This window comes from Spermophilus citellus (genome assembly GCF_964194105.1).
Source record: "Spermophilus citellus genome assembly, chromosome: 12".
Classification (NCBI taxonomy): Eukaryota; Metazoa; Chordata; class Mammalia; order Rodentia; family Sciuridae; genus Spermophilus; species Spermophilus citellus.
In genome coordinates, this window is record NC_138198.1 from 17,507,007 (window position 1) to 17,527,356 (window position 20,350).

The 20,350-nt window shown below is 45.1% G+C and overlaps 1 long non-coding RNA gene across 1 annotated transcript in view; it reads right to left on the reverse strand.

Annotated features, from left to right (window-relative positions):
• LOC308631778 overlaps positions 1-12,312 on the reverse strand; it is a 67,531-nt gene extending 55,219 nt beyond the window's left edge. Inside the window, exon 1 of the long non-coding RNA XR_014018336.1 lies at positions 12,174-12,312. This is a non-coding gene — a long non-coding RNA (uncharacterized lncRNA). The remainder of the gene's footprint in view (positions 1-12,173) is intronic.
• Positions 12,313-20,350: the final 8,038 nt, after the last annotated feature.

The following is a 20,350-nucleotide window of genomic DNA, read 5'->3' on the forward strand; positions in this document are numbered from 1 at the left end:
CAGCCCCATTGGAGCGGATCCTGTAGGAAAAAGTGATGACAGGGAACAATTAGTTGGGGGAGATCCCAGGCGCCTGGTCCCCGCCCCGGGGAGGGAGGGGACCCGGGAGCCTGTTGGGAGCCAGCTGCGAGCTGGCTTCCAGGCTCTGCACCCCGCCAGCCCCCAAGATCGGGATCTGGGGTGGCGGGGGGTGAGCGCCAGGCGCGGGATGGAGGGACCCGGGCTCGCCACCGCGATTGGGGAGCAGCCCCGGGTGGCCTGGCTCTGATCCTGCAGGCGATGTCCCCTGGTGGAGCGCAGGAGCCAGGGCGGAATGGAACCAGGTTGGTGAAGGTGTCTGTGTGGCATCTCTGATGGCAGCAATCAGCCAGGAGCATGCACTCCAGAGGGGACTCCAACTGGTCCTTGGAGATTTTCTCTCTCTCTCTCTCTCTCTCTCTCTCTCTCTCTCTCTCTCTCTCTCTCTCTCTGTCTCTCTCTCTCTCTCTCTCTCTCTCTCTCTTTTGGAGAGAGAGAGAGAGATAGATAGATAGAGAGAGAGAGAGAGAGAGAGAGAGAGAGAGAGAGAGAGAGAGCTGGGTCTCTGTGCAGCTGGGTCCCCACATCCACAGAGCTGCTGCTTGATTGCAGCTAAAATAGTCTTTAAGATGAAGTTTCCTGGAATGATTGGAAATAAACACAGATGGATAAAGGAGAGAGAGAGAGAAAAAAAAAAAAAACCTAAAAATGAGGAGTCAGCGGAGGCCCTGGCCGACCTCGCAGAGGCCCCCTGAAGAAATGACGCCTGCTCACCCCCTGGCCTCTTCCCTCCCCGAACAACAACAAATCACTCCTGGGGACTCATCTCCAAAGTGCAGGGGACTCCATCTGGTCTTGGAATCAGCCTCTCTCTCTCTCTCTCTCTCTCTCTCTCTCTCTCTCTCTCTCTCTCTCTCTCTCTCGTTTCTATAGAAATTCCTAACCTAGTTATGGAGACCAATTCTCCGTCCCCCTCCCCCTGGGAGTGACAGGTCTCCTGCACCTCTAGGAGGTCACAGGGGGAGGGGAGCCATTTCCCTGTGTGTGACCTGTCACCGACAGACACGTTTGTTGGTCGCACATCCTGTGGTGGTATCTCGTCCCCTCTCGACGGTGAGTTCAGTTTTTCTAATTTTTTCAAAGCCAAATGAAGAGGGTCTTTACCCTGTGAATCTCCTCCAACATTTCTCATGTCCTGGTGATGAAGACATCCCAAACTGTCAAACATACAGTGCATGTTGGGCGCGGTGGGCCACGCCGGTCACCCCAGCGGCTCAGGAGGCTGAGGCAGGAGGATCCCAAGGTGGAGGCCAGCCTCAGCCACTTAGCGAGGCACTGAGCAGCTCAGGGAGACCCTGTCTCTCAATAAAATAGAAAAAGGGCTGGTGACAGTGCTCAGGGGTCCAGTGTCTCTGAACTCAAGGCAGTCAGTGTTTAGGAAAACTTGTGCATCTGGACTCACCTCTGAAACAACATGGCCCCTGTTTAATGAGTAACTACTTGGTCTGTTTTCTGTTGCTAACCACAGTCCCCCAGGTGGCCTACGTCCCGGAGACAAGAGGTTTATTTTGGCTTGCGGCCCTGGTCCAGGGTCAAGGCCCTCCTCTGGTGCAAGCCTTCTTACTACCGGGCCTGCATTAGAACGGACAGACGGACAGACGGACGTGAGGATTGTTAAGATCCGTTGTGGCCGGAAGACACACAGCTAAACACAGAGGGCACCAACCTAAGAGCCATTTCCTGTGGTTCAGGAATGACTCACCCATGGGCCCTGTGCCTGGGGCTCCCCCCCCCCGCCCCCCCATCCCCGGGCAGAAAAGCATTTTAATAAGAGAGCCATCGCCATAGCTAGCTTTGCTGTGTGCATCTCGTGTCATTTAGTGAGAAAACACAGACGTTCAGACAAATTCAGACACTCAAACAAAGTCCCAGAGTTAGGGACTAACAGGCCGGCTGCGGTGGTGCCCGCCTGTCATCCCAGCAGCTGGGGAGGCCGAGGCAGGAGTATCACAAGGTGGAGGCCAGCAGAGGCAGGAGGATCACAAGGTGGAGGCCAGCCTCAGCCACTGAGCAAGGCCCTAAGCCACTCAGCAAGACCCTGTCTCTAAATAAAATAGAAAAAAGGGGCTGGGGACAGGGCTCAGGGGTTCAGCACCCCCTGGGTTCAACAGAGAGACTCCAAACCCTAACGTCTCCCAGAAGGTAGAGGCTGATTTCTCTCCCATGGAACAGTCCAGAGGCAAGTAGTTCAGGTTCGTGGGGGGTCACCCTGCTCCATAGAGTCCTTCAGGGACCCCGGTTCCTTTCCTCTGTTTCATTTAGAGACAGGGTCTCCATGAGCTGCTTAGGGCCTTGCTTGGGCTGAGGCCGGCCTCCAACTTGTGATCCTCCTGTCTCAGCCTCCGAGTAGCTGGAATTCCAGGCCTGCGCAGTCAGAGTCCAGGTCCGGGGGGATCTGACCGCAGGCAAATCACCTTCCCTCTTTGAGCCTCGGTTTCCTCCTCTGTAAAATTAGGCGCGAAGCTGACTTATGTCGAAGTGCTCACCGTGGTTCATTGTGTCTCTGCCTAAAGGTTCATGTGACAAAGACAGGGGCGCCTCCATGGTAGTGATATGGGGACACTTGTGACCTTGAAGAGATGGGACTTAGAGGGAGGCCCTGAGGTTAAGAACCTAGGTCATGCTTTTTGAAATTTCAACCTCCCAAACCTTTGGGCTTAAATCAACCTTTTCTCCTTCACCCGTAGCCACTTGCAAAGAGACATTTCCATATAAATGTGCAAGAGGGGGACAGGACAGCTCGGTGCATTTCACGGCTCCTTGATCAGGGCTGTTGACATCTCTCTCTGGGCACTCAGCTCCGTGCCCCCCACCAGGGTCTCCTCCAGCCCTGCAGAGTGGAGGTCAGGGCCAAGCCCGTGCACTCTGCAGGGTCTGGGGGAGGGGCCACAGGCAGGAAGGGCAGAGCAGCCTGAAGTCCTTCCTCTCCGGGCCCCGCCTGCCTTTGTCCCAGAGCTCACCGGTCCAAGGACTGTACTCCCAATGCAGCTTCTAGAACATTCCTTGCTGGCTCTCGGCCAGCCTTTCCTTGGCTGATTCCTCTTTCCCCTGTATTCCACCTAACTGTCCCCCTGGGAGACCTGGGCACAGCAGAACCTCTATTTTTAGCACAAAAAAAAAATTAACCTATACTTAATTAATTTATTTAACCTATACTTAGTGAATTATTTACCAATAATTTATTTATTGGTACCAGGGATGGAACCCAGGGGTGCTGACCCCGAGCCCCGTTTCCCAGCCCTGTTTTCCATTTTATTTAGAGACAGGGTCTCCCTGAGTGGCTTAGGGCCTCGCTCAGTGGCTGAGGCTGGCCTCCAACTGGCGATCCTCCTGCCTCAGCCTCCCCAGCTGCTGGGATCACAGGCGTGCACCACTGCACCACTGCGCCCGGCTTCTTGTTTTAAAATATCTGGTGCCTTTAAAGATGGATCATAGCCTCAGCCTCCTTGAATATATGCCCAGATACATCTGCTGGTTTGTTACATGATGATGTAACAAATGTGCAAATTTTCAGGGCCCCAAAACATGGAAGAATCCAAAAGGGAAGGGATTCTCGTAGCTGGAGAGCGTCCGCTTATCCAGAGACGAACCCAGTTGTCTCAGGAGCTCTTTCCAACCACAGCCTCTGTATTAGGCAAGATGGACTGCTGTGACTGTGATGAAATACCTGATGTAGGCTACGGGTGAAGGAGAAAAGGTTGATTTAAGCCCAACGGTTTGGGAGGTTGAAATTTCAAAAAGCATGACCTAGGTTCTTAACCTCAGGGCCTCCCTCTAAGTCCCATCTCTTCAAGGTCACAAGTGTCCCCATATCACTACCATGTGAGGCCCTCGGCAACTCCACGAGACCCTGTCTCTAAATAAAATACAAAAAGGGCTGGGGACAGGGCTCGGTGGGGGGGGAGTTCAGCACCCCTGGGTTCCATCCCCCCAAATCATAAAAATAAATAAGTAAAATGGTCTATAACACACAACTTGGTTTTTCCTGTTTTAATGCCTATGGTTATGAGGAGTGAGGCCAATTTCTTTTTTTTGTTAACTTCTGGTTTGGGGAACCCTGCCCAGTTCTCCCTGCATTTACCTGGATGCACCCACAGTACGCCCACCCCTCGAAGATTCCAAGAGGGAAGGCTTGGTCCCTGGGGTGGCAGTGTTCAGCATTGTGGCTTTTAGGAAATGATTGGATCTTGAGGGCTCTGACCTCATCTGTGGATTAATCCACTCGATGGATTAATTCTTTGGATGGAAATTGTACAGAGATGGAGGCTGGTTGCAGGAAGTAGTAGGGGGTGCACCCTGGAGAAGTAGTTCTTGTGTTTCCTCCCTCCCTCCCCCTCTCTGCATCTCTCTCTCTCTCTCTCTCTCTCTCTCTCTCTCTCTCTGTCTTGCTCTCTCTCTCCTCCCCAGCTGCCATATGAGCTGAGTAGCTTTCTCTCTTCCGCCATGATGTTCCGCCTCCCCTCAGCCTCAAAACCATGGAGCTGGTCGACCGCAGACTGAACTCCCTGAAACCATAAGCTCCCCCCGCCCCATCAACCTTTTGTCCTTTTAAGTTGTTTATGTCAGGCATTTTGTCACAGAGACCAACAGTTGACTAATGCGCCAGAAAACCAGGAGGCCACCTGTCACGTGAAGAACAGTGTTGTCGGATCCCATCTCTCTGGAGAGTCTCCAACTCCTTGAGTTATGAAACTCTGACACTCACCTCAGGGGGAAAGGAAGCCCAGAGGAGGAATTGAGCATGTGTCACACATGTAGGTTGTGCCCGGGTGTGAGGGGGCGTATCATTAAGAAGTCCATTACAACATAACATATGTAAAGTGCCTTGCTCAACAAATAAGACTGTGTCCTTGTGTCCTTGTTCTGCATGTAGACAGTTCAGTTTTGGGTGGGGAGAGTATTAGCGATTGAACTCGGGGGCCCTCAACCCCTGAGCCCTGTCCCCAGCCCCATTCTGTATTTTATGTAGAGACAGGGTCTCCCTGAGTTGCTCAGGGAGGGCCTGGTCTACAGGCTCACGCTGCCCCGTGTGTGTCCATGTCTTATCCTGTTTCTGTCTCATGGGGGACAGGATGCAAGATGGTACTATCACAGATGCAGCCTCAAAATACCCAGGGCACCTTGAAAAACAGACCAGTGCGCAACCTGGAAATGCCAAACAGGTCAGGTAAGGAAAGCTGGGGCCACCAGGCAGAGACACCCAATGGGCAAACAGATGGACGAGGAAATGGAGCTCATGGGCAGGAGAGAACGTCTGTACTGCCACGCGTGACCAAAACCACGTGCATGTCCCGTGTCATTTAATAAAAACAAAGTCTTAACTGCATTCCTTGGAAAGGAGCCGCCCACTTGCTAAAGTAAAAAACACTCCAACAGTGGCCTGAAGGAAGGACAGCACCAACAGCTGTCTGGGGATAAAGATGACCCAGATGGTGCATGCGGATAGCAAAGGAGAAGAAAAGAAAGAAAAGAAAACGTGCATGACTTGAAACATCAAAAATTAGGACAGAGAATCTAAATGCCTCTCAATAAGCTACCTATTTTTAACTTGGTGGAATAAATTAAAATAATCCCAGGCATGGAGCTGTCAGTCAGAGAGTAGTGAAGGTTTCATGAACACACCTAACATGGGAGCTGTTGCAGATCAGTATATGTATCCACATATGGACATGAACACACAGGACAAGGCTTGGGAGGATACGTACCAAACTGCTTTCCCACCGTGGCACTGGAGGGCAGAGGTCAGAGTGCCCCTGTTGTTGTTGGCATTTGAATTCTTCCCTTCCCACATGTACCAATGTGTAGTTGAAAACTTTCCAGAACGAGAAATGCAGAGAGTTCTCCCCTCTTGGAGATCAAAGAAACTCACTTTCAAAGTTGTGGCTGTTCCTGTGAAACCTCTCTGGGAGTACAGTTATTAGCCTCCATCCAAGACTGCAGGGGCAGATCCCCAAATTCCCTGCCTCCCCCAGTAGGGCTGCAACAGGTCAGTCAGTCCTGACCACAGCCAGGGACCAGGCACTGCCTCTGGTATCAGAACAACCCCCCCACCCCCACCCCTGGGATCATTCCATTCAAGAGTAGTTTAGAAATCTAGAATGGGGATCTGAACACAATGAGACGTTGACTCCCAACTCTCAACCACCATCTATAAAAGTCTTTAATAAACGTGAGTTTGAGACATGATGTGAATCAATGATCTCAAGCATTCTTAGCACTTAAGATAAAAACAGCCTCAGCATTCTTCTTCTGCCCAAGCAAATCCAAAAGGCTGGTGAAGGAGCAACAAGAGGTCACTCTGTGTTTCCAGAAGGGGCTGCAGAAGCCCCAGGCCCCCAAGATGCCCCAGGGCAGGTGCACGGCGTGGTCTCAGGAGAAGTCCTCCTGGAGGATCTCTATGCACATCACCTGCATGAAGACCCTGCAGGGGCTCACCACATGGCTGCCTGCTTGCTCCACTCCACTCCACCCAGTGTCACTCACACATGAGCAGAGACAGCTCACACTACACAGCATCCGCATTAGGAAGCAGGGAAATCGAGGCAAAGACCAAGTCTCTGGCTAAAGGCTCATGGTCTCCCCAGAAAAAATACAAATTCTCCTCATTCATATAATAAAACATTGGGGCAGGAACAAATACAGTGGTGAGAAGGATACTGATTTAAAATATAGATGTTTCACTGCTCCATGAGAAGTAAAGAAGATCTTTCATAAATCATAATTCAAAATATCTCCTGACAGCAGAAATCACAAAAACTCTACGCAGTGAAAAATAAATAGGTGAACCAACAAATGCAGAAACACAAAGTTGAGGGAAATGTGTTCAACAATTATGGGAATGGATTTATAAGAGGTAAAATGTAAATGGAAGTTTTTAAGATGCATTTGAATACTCCAAAAAGCAAAACAAAGAGTGCAATAAACAACTGGCAGAAAATACATGCAGTCAACAAGCTCCCCAAGGTTGTGAGTACATGTACAGCAAAACGAGAGCCACTGTCAGAAGAGAGCAGAAGAATTTCCCAGAAAAAGAGAAAGAAAATGAAACTGAGAGATTACTTGGTTTATCTGATTATGGAAACCTCTGTCAAGAGGGATATCCACTTTTATTCTCAGAGAATTGAGAAGAAAATTATCATAGGAACAGTGCAAACTAAGAAAACCCCCAAACAGATCAAAGTTCTGCTGCAGAAAAAAAACAAAAACGGGTATAAGAAAGAAAATGTAATTATACTATATGCTGTATCCATCTGTTTATTGTTGCTATAACAAAATTCTTGAATCTGGGTATTTGATGACAAAAAAAAAGAAACTAGCTTAGCTTATGCTCTGGGGCTGAAAATACAAGATAAGGTGGCTCCATCTGTTTGGCTTCTGGTAAGGCCCCTAACGGCTACATCACAACATGGCGGATAGTATCATGGAGGGAACCCATGGAAGAAGAGGAGATCACACGATAAGACAGAAAGTCAGAAAACTTCAGGGGCCAGACTTGCTTTTTTACAACAACCCACTCCCTTGGGAACTAATGGGGGTTCCATAAGAGCTACATTAATCCCTTCTGAGGGTAGTGACCCCAAATACCTAACCACCTACTACTCACTCTTCCCCCACCTCTCAACACTGCCACACTGGGGGGGGGGGGAGCCTCTAGCACACGAAGCTTTGTGGGACACACTCAAGCCATATCCTAAGCACAACATACACCTGGTTGTTGAACTGCAGAAGCTGCTACCCCTCATGGCTGCAGCAGGGAACCCAGGTGTGGGGAGACAGTGGCTTCTGGCCTGGCGTGCTGAGTGGACGATGCCATTATCTGTGTGCAGACTGTACTACTAGAGGCATAATAAAGCAAACACCCAAAAGCTTTTAAACCTCAAATAATACAATACTTATCCTGGGACGATATGGGAAGAGGGTAGAAGGTGACAGGTGATCTAGGACCACCGACTCCTCAATTCTCAGGCTAGGAAGTCAGCACACTGTTGGCACTTGACACATTAAAAAATAACAATAGTAAAAATAACAAATACACTGAGTTTAAGGAAATAAGGAGACTTCTAGAAGAATTCTAGTTCAAAAAATTGAGAAGCTTGTTTTTGATGAGCCGAGCTCTTGGATAGAAAGAATAAAAGAGGAAGTTATTAAATATTTAAATTAAACAAAAAAGGTAAATTAGCCCAGGGCACATCCAACATGTCCATGGAAAATCAATGGGAACTGATAGATGCAATAAAGTATCATATTGATTGAGGTAGAATGAGGATTTATCAGTGAAGTCAAACAGATGGAGGGAGGCAAGAGTCAGTCACATGTACATTCAATGATTTTATAGTTAGGCAGAGCCCAAATAAGTCAATCTCTCTTTAAATTGCCAATTTCTGTACATCTCTGCCCTGGGCCATCTATGTCCCCATTTACAGTACCTAGGGTTAGGGCCTCGTTACCTGGACCCCAGTCTGACCCCCTCCTGCAGACCTGCTTCTGGCCTGCTTGGTCTTCACAGGGGTCACAGCATGTCTGAAGGCCCCACTGTGTCCCCACACCTGTGTTCCCTGCCCAGTCCTGGAGGACAGCTGTGGGGATCGCAGCCTCCCCAGCCTCAGGATTCAGGACCAACATCAGGGGGAAGCACCCTCCTTGTTCCCCCAGAGAATATCCATCAGAAAAGCTCAAGGACCTACCGGGTGAGGCGAGGAATAGTACCATCACCAAGATTCCTAATTGTCTCCACCTTTCCCTCCACCATCGGCTTTGGCCAGCCTCCAGAAATAACGACGTGATTTCCAAGAAATAAAAGAAGAACGAGAGCACCACTTTTGATTTGTTAAACCCACTGTAACATAACTGAAATATTCTCTCTCTGGGTAGTTTTGGACTTTGGATAAATTTGATTGTATTTAACATTTCAACTCAAGGACCTTTCAAGAGATACAGGGTAAAAGTTACAAACTTGATTCTTAAAGTTAAAAAAAAAGAAAGGAAAGGAAGAAAGAAAGAAAGGAAGGAAGAAAGGAAGGAAGGAAGGAAGGAAGGAAGGAAGATCAAATGGATACAAGGTAACTTTTGTCAGTTATAAGCAAATAGAAAAATTTCCTGATAACAAAATATCAAAATTATGCACTTTCCTAAAATTCAGTTAGCCTAATTATTATTTTAATCTTTTCCAAATCTTTCAGTAGTAAAATTCCCATCTCCTGGTGTTCAAATCCAACCTGTTCAAATCCAAAGATTAAGGTGAGAAGACATAATTTGGGCAATTTGATGATAATCTCATTGGGACTCTGTCTTTTTATTTCAACTGCTTAAGAAGGAAAAAACAAAAAAGGCTAAGTGTGTAGATATTATTTAAAAAATTCCCAAAGGCCTAAATTCCTAATTTTGTTCCTCCACCCAGTTACAGCTAACTCAATACAGAAAGGCAGGAAAGTGTTAAAACATGGAAAATGGGGATAGGAGAAGTGGGTTGGGAGGGAGCAGTTGAAGAAAGGTGAGAAAGCAGAAATTATATGGGATACAGACTGCCCTGCCATTCCTCAGGTAGATATAGCAGGGGGAGATAGAGCCATCTGCAGAGTGACAGGAAACCGTGCTTCTTCCAAGGATGCACTGCAGCTGTGCAGGGTCCTGATAACCTGTTCTCTGAGTAACTCTCATCCGCTTGCTCTCAAATCCTAAGACCTTCACAAACCCTGCTGTTGGAAACCAGATCTCTAAAGGCTGAAAACACCCACTGTACGGAAGGATCCATATTTTGATTGATTTGATGGGAACTTCAATGCTAGCTGCTATTTCAGACTCGTGAACAAGATGGGAACTGCCCGCCCAGTTACTGGAAAGAGTGAGTTACTGGACAATGTCAAGGTCCTTTGCTTTCAAAACAGACAGTGGTTCAAAGAAGTTGAATACAGACTCAGTTCTGAAAAGGAAGGCTTTTGGTTTTCTGTTTATTTATTTATTTTTTTTTGGTAAGTTTTGGGGAACTTCAATAGTGACAACACCTGCCCCAAACTGACACACAGCTATTTATAGTCTTTATTTATTCCACTTAGATTATGAATATGTTAACCGGGAAAGTGCTCAAGGATTCATGTGAGGGACGGCAGGGTGCTACTGGAGTGTATTGGAGCTGTATGGAACCCAGGGTATTGGTATGCACATATTATCCACCTTTCTAAATTCTGAAATTGAGATATAAATTTAAAATTCCAAATTCTGCAAAAGGCTGAATTCTGAGGCATATCTTGGCACAAAGGTTTTGGAGGACTATGAACAAATAACATGGTGCATGAGTAAAGTTCTACAAGAGGTGTTCGGTTTAAAAAACAGAGTGATTGGACCTGCATTCAGAATATTAAACACCAGCCCAAGGAAGACCAACAAGAATCATCTCTGAAACGCAGACCTAGTAATAAAATAATCGGCCTACCAATTTTCTCCCTCGGGAAAGGTAAAGATCTAAAGTATATTCCCCATTTTTATCCTAACTTAAAACATTAAAAAAAATCTAATTATGAAGACTTTTTTATAAAACCCAATGTCTATAAGCATTTCAAATACAGAGGATAACACAATTTGTTTTACTGCAAAATTTCTCTAAATATACTAAAACAAACGTATGGTTTAGATAGAACAAAATAAGGACACATAACTTGAATTGGTAAGGTTTGTCACTTTAAACCTTTTTCTTTTAGTTCAAATATAAATATACCCATCCCCTATTTTGACTTCCTTTGCAGGAAAGAGAGACATCATCCATGTATTTAGTGTTTAATTAAACAGTTGCCTGTGTAAAGGCAATGAATTTGTTCTTTAAAAAAAATGCTTTATTTATTCATATGTAGTGCTGAGGATCATACCCAGTGCCTCACACAAGCTAGGCAATCGCTCCACCACTGAGCCAAACCCTAGCCCATGAATTTATTCTTAACTAAAACAAAGAAATCAGATGACAGAACCAATCCCATTTACTCCAGGAATTCTCAGACATTACATGATTAATTTTTCTTTTCCAAATGAGTACTCAGACATGGCACATTTCCAAATCTTTTTATTACATGCTGGAATTCGGTGAAGGTTGAAAAAGAAGAGAAAAAGAAAAAAAAAATTCTTCCAGTCGATGGTTTTACTGGAGTTCAACCCAATCTTTCATCAGTCAGATAGAACTCAGAAAATAATCTGCAATAGCTTCTCACTTAAAAAAAAAAAAAAAAAAAAAAAAAAAAAAAAAAAAAAAAAAAACTTGCAAACTCTAATTTTTCTAATGACTGTCTTCCTAGTTTCTCGAACATTCAAACAGCAGCAGCGACCACATTTGTACAGTCCTTGGGTGAGTGACTTGGAAGCCATATTGCCCCCTTCCTCAAATATTTAACTCAAATTTACATTTTCCCACTTAAAACTTTTCTGACTCAGAGTCCTTCACGGGCTGAGTTCGCTGACAGTGAACTTGTGCCCACCTGGACCCAGCGATCCTGCTCCATGTTGGAGGGGTTCTCGAGGTTTCTTTTCTCCACGCAACTGCTCTTTCTAGAGCAGAAGACCCGCGTCTGCCAAGCCTCAGAAGCCATGTGCGCATCTCCACCCTGATCGACTGACTTTGGGAAACATTTTTGATATTTCAATATTTCGATCCCTTCCTAATGGATTCACCCAAGCGGCCAAAGGGAAATGCTCTATTTCAGAGATGGAGCTTCTGGGCTGTGCCTGTCCCGGCCTCGCGCTTCCCAGGACCTTGCCGGCTCCCGCCCGGTGCGCCCAGGCTGGAGGCCAGCGGGCGGCAGTCCCCAGGTCACCCTACGCGCGCCCCCGCGCCCCTGGCCGGCCCCAGCCCCGCTCTCGCCGCGCAGGCGCTGGACCCCGGCTTGTGGGGACAGGAGCCGGCGGGACCTACCTCTTCTTGTGTAATGGTTGGGACTTCAGTGTCCTCATCCAAAAGGCCCCGAGCCCGGCGGTCACCTGCGCCCGTGCGCCGGGCGCGCAGGAGGAGGGCGAAGGAGAGCGCCCCGCCGCGCCTCCCCCTCGCCACCTTCCTAACCACCTGCGCCTCTGGAGCGCCCAGGCGGCGGCCCAGGAGCGAGCGCGGCCACACCTACCTGGGCCAGGTGAGGCGGCCTGGGCGGCCGCCAGCGCCTTGGTGGCGGGGGGCTGGAGCGGGCGTGTCCTCGGGGACGGCTGGGACCCACGCCGGCCGCCCGCTCCTCCTGGCTCTTTGGTCGCCAGTGTCGCCTCAGCCCCCCGGCTCGCTGCGCTTCCTCATTTTGGGCAACTTCCTTAATGCGCCAGGGCCGGCGGCCCGCACTTCCTCCAGGCCGCCGCCCAGGCTCTCCCTGGCCCGCTGGGTTGAAGGCACCTGTGCACCCCAACGCCAGGGCCGGTGGCCCTGCAGGCTGCAGCGGGGGAGAAGCCTGAACGGGGCGCTCCGCCTTCCCCTTCCTTCCTCCCAGCTCAACAAGCCAGGCAAGGAGCCGTCCCATGTAAAGAGAATGGGACAGCTAACAACATGAACCACAGCTGGGACCTTAGCTGCCCATGTCCTCCCCACCACCTGGCTGACATCGGTGACTCCGGAGGCCCTGAAGGCACTCAGGGTCCCTTTTTCTTCTTTTCTTTTCCTTTTCCTCCTCTTCCTCCTTTTTTCCTCCTCCTCCTCCTCCTCCTCCTCCTCCTCCTCCCCCCCTCCTCCTCCCCTCCTCTCCTTCTCTTCCTTCTCTTCTTTTTTTTCTTTAATTTTTTTTTCTAATTTTAACATGCCTTCACTTGGAAAAAGAATCATTCTTGTTCATTGTCTGGTGTGTTTGCAGTCCACAGGCCAAGGTACCTGCTCACGCTGTGGCCCAGAGACCCGCAGAGCCCAAAGGGCTCCCTTTATGGGAACATCTAGTGGGGGGGGGGGTCCCGCCTGCCCAAAGGGCTGTTTTTCTGAGGGCTTTAATGATCTCAAAGTTCTTTCCATTGAATCCACTTCCTTCCATCCACAACTAGTCCTGGGGTCTATATGTAATCATATTAAGGGTAATTCTTTTTTAAGGTCCCTAAAATGTTAAAACCTGTTTTCCCTTCCCACCCATCCTTTTTATTGTTAAACTGTGACTCTTTTGTCAAACCTTAACCTAAATGCATGATAAAGCCCAGAGGGTGGTGAAGGACAGAATGTCACCCACTTGTGACCTCAACAAGAACTGTCACAAGAACCTTCCAGAACCACCATCTTGCACAAAGACCACCACAACCTCATACCGTAAGGCTCTGCTTGAGGGTATCTGTCCAGCAGCTGCCTGTTCAACCTTGGGTAGATGCCACTCTTGTTATCGATCCTTACAGCTAGGATCAAAATAATTTATAAAATCATCCTATTTCATGTATAAGGAAAATGTGATAGGTATACACAATGGGGTTTAATTCAGTCTTAAAGAAGACTGAAATTATGTCATTTGCAGAAAAATGAATGGAACCATTGAATGAAATAAGCCAGACCCAGAAAGTCAAGAGCTGAATGAGTGTCCTCTCTCATATATGGAAGCTAGAGAGAAAAATATTTTTGAAAAGGGATCCCATGGAAACAGATGGAAGACCCGTAGAATTGAGGAAGGGGCTCTGGGGGGGGGACAGAGAGGGCTGGGACTAGAAAGTGAAATCGATCAAATGTTATGTGCATGCATGAACATCACAATGAATCCCACTCTCACGCATAATCCTCATGTACTAATAAAAACGATTCTCTTCATCTTGCCTTTGAATCTCCACCTTTTCTCTAAACCTACTTGAATATGCTTATAGCTTCCCATGGCTTCCCATTGCAAAATCTGCTACTCCCAAATAACTGTGCTCTTTTTGGAGAATCTCTGTATTATGTGGGTTTTGACAGGACATTAAATGTTCCCATGAAACAGTGTCCAGCTCTTCTTGATAACACTTATTTGCCAATTCCTGTTTTAAAAAAAATCTGTACCCTGAGCCCAAACACAATAATCCAAATAAAATACACAGCATGTCAGATTATAGTCAGTGTGGAGAGCAATAAAGGGATGTGGAGCGTTGACCTTCAGTTGGGCCCCTTAGTCTTTTCCACTTCAAATCTTGTTGGAATGGCTCTTCCATTCCTTTTTTTAAACCTATATGGAGGATTTTATTATGTCTCTATCTGTAAATCATTAGACTGAATGTTGCTTCGACAAGCCAGCAAAAATCTTGGTGGTTCTCTAAATGGAGGCTGTAAAAGTCCACAGGAGGTTTTCAAAGCTGGTAGTGTTGCTGGACACTGGCTCTAGGAGTCCTGCCTTGGATCAGCATGTGAAGAGCTAACCGAGATTTTGCTTTGGATCAAGGGCTTCTTTAGGGCTTCACCTGGTGGAGGTGAGGTGAAGTTCTAGACCCATCTGCCAGCGCCCCGTCAGCACTGCTGTAGTCTCTCCTCAGGTCGAGACATCTTCTGTGTTAATTACTAAATCAAAGTCATCTCCCAAATAGTAGAAAACAATCTTCCTACACATCAGTCCATTTCTTCCACCCTTTCTTCTCCCCTTTGTAGATTTTGTTTTCCAATCTCTCACTGTAATATATCTAAGTTATTTCCAGACTCAGGCCTCCAACACAACCGCTTTTTAAAATCTCCTGTCCCTTTGCCTGCAGATTATTATGTTTTACATTTCTTTAAAAATAGTATATATGGTATATTTGTTTTCTGTTTCTGCTGGCTTAATCCCAACACATGAGGTCTCTCCTCATCTGTCTATATTGACTCACTGCTTCTACTGGTTCTGGGTACCCAGTATTTTCCTTGGGTACTTGGTGATAGCTGACTGGGAGCCACTTGTTGTCTTGAAAAAGTATTTGTGGGGATTCGTTGATACCTAAGAAGAAAGTATTTTCTTTGAAAGAGAATTTGCCTTTGCTTCTGTTAGAAACACAGGACACAACTAGTCTTTGGACATTTTAAGGTAAATACTCAGTTTAAGTGTTTTGGACCACACAAGTAATATGACTTTGAGCTATAAGTTGGAGTACAATTTTTATCAATTCATGGTTACAGTTTCTTAAGATTTTGTTTTCTGTTTCCTGCTTCCTCTTACCTTTCTTTTGCATTGAAATCTGTGTGTCTCATATTCCTCTCACACACAGTAGGTTTTTTTTGAAAAATGGAACTAGATCTTTTTAAGACCATCCATATCCAAAATGTTTCCGCCCTCATGTTTGATAGATGCTTTGGGTTGGATAGTTTTCTAGTCTTTAAATTATTTTTTCTTCACAATTTTATTACCTTCTTGCTTCAAGTGTTATTGATAGATCCAAACCATTCTGATTCTTTATCTTTAATTGTAATTTCTTATCTTCCCTTTGAAGATTGTAGCATCTGCTATATATCCCCAGTGTTTTAAAGTTGATAATGTATGATGAAAATGTGGATTTTCCTAGGATCAATTTATTCTTCATCACAAATACAGTGCAAACATACTTTTAAATACAATTCAGTTTTATTATAGATCTTGCAAAAATTTATTTATGGAAAAATTTATTCAATTATTTTGTCAATGATCTTTTACCCTCATTTTTTTTCTTTTTTATCTTTTTGGAAGTGTTATATTTGCATGCTGGATTCTTTGTGATACATTCTTATGTTCTTATACTGTTATTTTTGTAGTATAGCATCTTAAAAATGGGATGTCTGGGCCAAATATTATGTACATTTAAAAAAATTAATTTTCAACATATTTAAACAATTTTCTCTTTCCCTTGTGGAGAATCTCATTTCTTCATGCTTTCCATTTTTGTGGTATGAAGGATGCCTGATGATATCTCTGGCATCTATTTGCATTTTCCTATTCTCTAGGGAGACTGAGTTTTTGGACATTTTCATTATTCTTATATTGTGCTTGCTTAATATCCTGAGTCTATTTTTCTACTGGGTGGTTAATTGATTTCTGACTCATTTATAAGAACTGCCCCTCTCCTGCCCCCACCCCCACCCCTGGGATTGGACCCAGGGCACTTAACCACGAAGCCACATGCCCAGCCCTTTTTATTTTTTTTATTTTTATTTTAAGACAGGGCCTCACTAAATTGCTAAGGCTGGCTTAGAACTTGCAATCCTCCTGCCTCCGTCTTCTGAGCTGCTGGGATTACAAGCATACACCACCATGCCTGGTTTATAGGAAATTATTTTTCTCTCTCTTTTTTTGAAGGAAAATTTTTAAATGTAAAAATATTAACAATCTTTTTATCATACTTGTACATATGGTCCTCATTTTTACTTTTCTATTTTACTTTGTTTTATGACTTACCTAATCTTTGTGATTTTCTGAAATTAAATGCATTTGATTTTAAAATCCATCTATTTTTATTTTATTTTATTTTATTTATTTTTTTGGTACTGGGGATTGAACCCAGGAGCATTCATCCACTGAGCCACATCCCCACCTCTTTTTATATTTTATTTAGAGACAGGTTCTTGCTAGGTTGCTTACATCCTCCATAAATTGCTCAGGCTGGCTTTGAACTCTCGATCCTCCTATCTCAGCCTCCCAAGCCACTGGCATTACAGGCTATACCACTGCACCCAGCAAAAATCCATCTATTTTCTAAACTCCTTTTTAATAATGCCCACTTAAAAATCACTAAGATCTTTAGTGTCCTCACCACACATACACACACACACATACACACACACACACACACACGCTAGAACCCTTTGAGCTGACAGATACCAATTAGCTTCATTGTGATAATCATTTCATAATGTATACATATATCAAACATCTCATTGTACACAGTAAATGCAATTTTTATATGTCAATTATACTTTAATGAATCTGGAAATTTTTTAAAAATAAAATATGGCACCAAACCTTACCAATTTCCTACACTTTCTTCTAATATTTCTAATTTTTAACTTTTAATATTCTTGCTTCCATCTGAGATATTATAACCTTGTATATACCATGTTATGTGAAATTCACCTGGTTTTTTCCCAAATGAACAATGATACCAGTTTTGATAAGCAATCCTTTTTCCACTGAAATGAAATGTCAACTTTCTCATTGAATGATCGTAGCAGTCATCAAACATTGTTCCTCTTTCTGGACTCTAATCTTGTTCCATTGACCAGTTTGCCTGTCTTTGAATCCAAACCCATCGTTTTTAAAAATCATCAAGAGAATGAGAAGCCAGGCCACAAACTGGGAGCCATTATTTGTAGAAGACACATCTGGTAGATTATCATTCAGAATCTACAAAAGAACTTTTAAAACTCAACCATAAACAAATCATCTGATTAAAAATGGGCCCGAGATCTTACCCGACACCTTGCCAGAGAGAGACATACAGATGGCAAAGCAGCTCATGAGACAATATTCCACCTCATTTTTCACTGGGAAATGCAAATTAAAATGACAGTGAGATCCCACTACACCCCTATTAGATTGACCAAAATCCAGAACACTGACAATACCACATGCTTCGAGGATTCAAGCTTCTCTTACCCTGCTGGGGGGAGTGCAAGATGCAGTGGTCACCTAGGAACCCAACCCCTCCTAAGGTACGATGATCCACCAACTATGCTCCTTGGTATCTACCTAAAGGACCTGAAAACTTCTATCTACACATGGGCACAGGGTGTAGCTCAGTGGTAGAGTGCTTTCCCAGCATGCTCAAGGCCCTGGGTTTGACCCCCAAAACTGCAAGTAACAAGCCAACTAAAGGATAAGCCTGCACACAAATGTTACCAGGACCTCAGTTTTGCTGTGAAGCTAAAGCTTCCCTAAAAAAATGAAATAAATACAGTCTTTAATTTTTAAAAAAAAATTAACTTTATTTTCATCACAGTGGCAAATAATAATAATAGGGTATTCTTGACATGAAGAAAAATACAAAGAAAATAGAAAATTCCATCAGGAACCTCAGGTGACCATGACAGAATTCTCTCTTTCCATATACACACAAGGCCATGGAGGGGATGAACATGGCTTCCTCTCAAAGACGATGCCTCCATCATACATTTATGTCCATATAAAATACGACGATTCTACGTAAATTTAATAGAGTAAAAATCCTAGTGTGAGAAATGAAGAGTTACTGACTCTGTGGAAATGACTTGACCACAAATGTGTGTCATTTCTGGAATGATGTCACTGAATAAGGCCAGAGACAAGTGAAAATAAGCAGTTTTAGTCATTTTTTAAACAGTAAGATTTAATTTTGGACAGTGTTGGTTAACCCTGCTGTCATGAGCTAATTCCCTCACACTGTGTTTCCCTCATCCTCCAAGTTGAGTTACTCATAGAAGTTTGAAGTTGTCAAGTGTTTTAAATTTGACTTCATTTTTTTGTAGCCATCACCCCTTGGTTGTTTATCCTTACTTCTGCATTTGAAAGGATTCCACATCACACCCAGGCCTTCTTAACCAGCACTCTGCCATTCCTAACTTCTCTATTGGTTTCAACAAGTGATAGCACATATTGAATCTATCAGTTCTCCCAAAACTGAGGGTACGAGTCTATTACCATTATTACTACATGGGGATAATATCAAGTGTGGCCACATTGCTCCTTGGTCCTCTAGCCCCTCAACTAAGATTATGTAGATTTAACTCCCTTATCTTTTGGCAGGAAAAGTTGCTTGGGGAAAAATCTGAGAGTAGCCAGTCCCCTGATCTAATTTTGGATGACTTGCTGTCTTAGTCTGTTTTCTGTTGCTATAACAAAGTGCTCAAGGTTAGGAACTTTAAAAAGAAAGGAAATTTATTTAGCTCACAGTTTTGTAGACAGGAAGTTCAAGATTGGGTGGCCCCATTGCTTTGGTTCATGCTGAACAACATCACAATGGTGGGAACATATATATATAAGAAATCACATGGTGAGGCAGGAGGCCACAGAGAGATTTGGACCAGGCTTGCTCTTCTTATAACATCCTGCTATCACAGAAATGAACCGGGTTCCAAAGGAACTACGTTAATCCCTTCCTAAGGCTGAGCCCCCCATGACGTAGCCACCTTGCACTAGGCCCCATCAAACTCCTCAAGGTCCCCCCACCTCAGTGCCACCACCCTGGGGACCAAGCTGCCAGCAATGAAACTGTGGAAGACAAACCAATCCAAACTACAGCTCTTTCTCGTCCTCCTGGATTCCTAGAGGATACTTTTTATTATTCTGCAATTAAGAGACTTAACAAGGACATGTATGGCCATGGATCAACCTGTATCTTCTGTTTTTTTAACACAATGTGCTCTTTATTGGCTCAGGACATTCGTTTTGTGTTATTTTGAATACCTTTCCATTTGCTGGGTCCTCATCTTCAAGGATGTGGATTAACATTTTGTCATCCATATCTATTATTTTCTCTTGGATTGTTATCATCTCTTTTTACTTCTGTTTTTATAGTGACTTTCTTTCCATTTTTAATCAGTAGTTAGCTGTTCAGCAGGGTCTGCTTCATGGCTTGCCCTTTCTAACTTACCTGGAGATGGGCTTATTGGTCCTCAAGTTATTTACTTACCTCTGACTTCTCTCCATCTCTCCCACTAGTTATTTCCTTTTGTTTATTCAGTTGATCTTTGAGACTTTTAAAAATCAAATTTATATTCTTACCGAATCATTTTAATTATGTACACTTAAAATTTCTTTCAGACTGGGTTTGTGTTTTGCTTGCACATTCCGGTCAAGTTCACATACATGGCTCGCTCCCTGGGTCGTATTTCCTCTGCACTTGGCCGATCTAGACTCCCATTGGCTCTGTCCTGTTTGGCTTTGTTCTGTTGGATCTTATTCCCTTCTCCTTTTCTGTGTTGCCATTGAGGGTTCACACCTCGTAGATGGTTCACACCTCTTAGAGGGTTCACACCTCATTTTCTACATACTTTGAGCAGGAGAAGGAGGGATGGGCTCAGCTGGAGTTGCATTGACCACTTGGTCTCTGCTCCCTCATGAGACTGGGCACAACATCCAGGATTCTCTCCCCCTCTGGGGAGAGGTTGAGGGCCCTCCACGGTGGGTGGGGGGACTGTTGAGCTCCTCACTGCCCCCATGAACAGTGGGTTCATGGAGTCTTCTCACTCTGACGAGGCACGTCCTGACTTCCAGCTGGTCTCTCTGTACCCTCATCTCCATACCACCCATCTCCACCACCCACCAACTCCAAAACTGGGGAAACCAAGGAGGAGCCATGACTCCATTCACTTCTGCAGGTCCCAGAGGGAGTCTTCAGGATGTGGTGAGCCCAAGGGGTGGTCCTGGGAGGGGGAGTCTGACATCTCTGTGGCCCTCTAACACTTCCGTTTCTC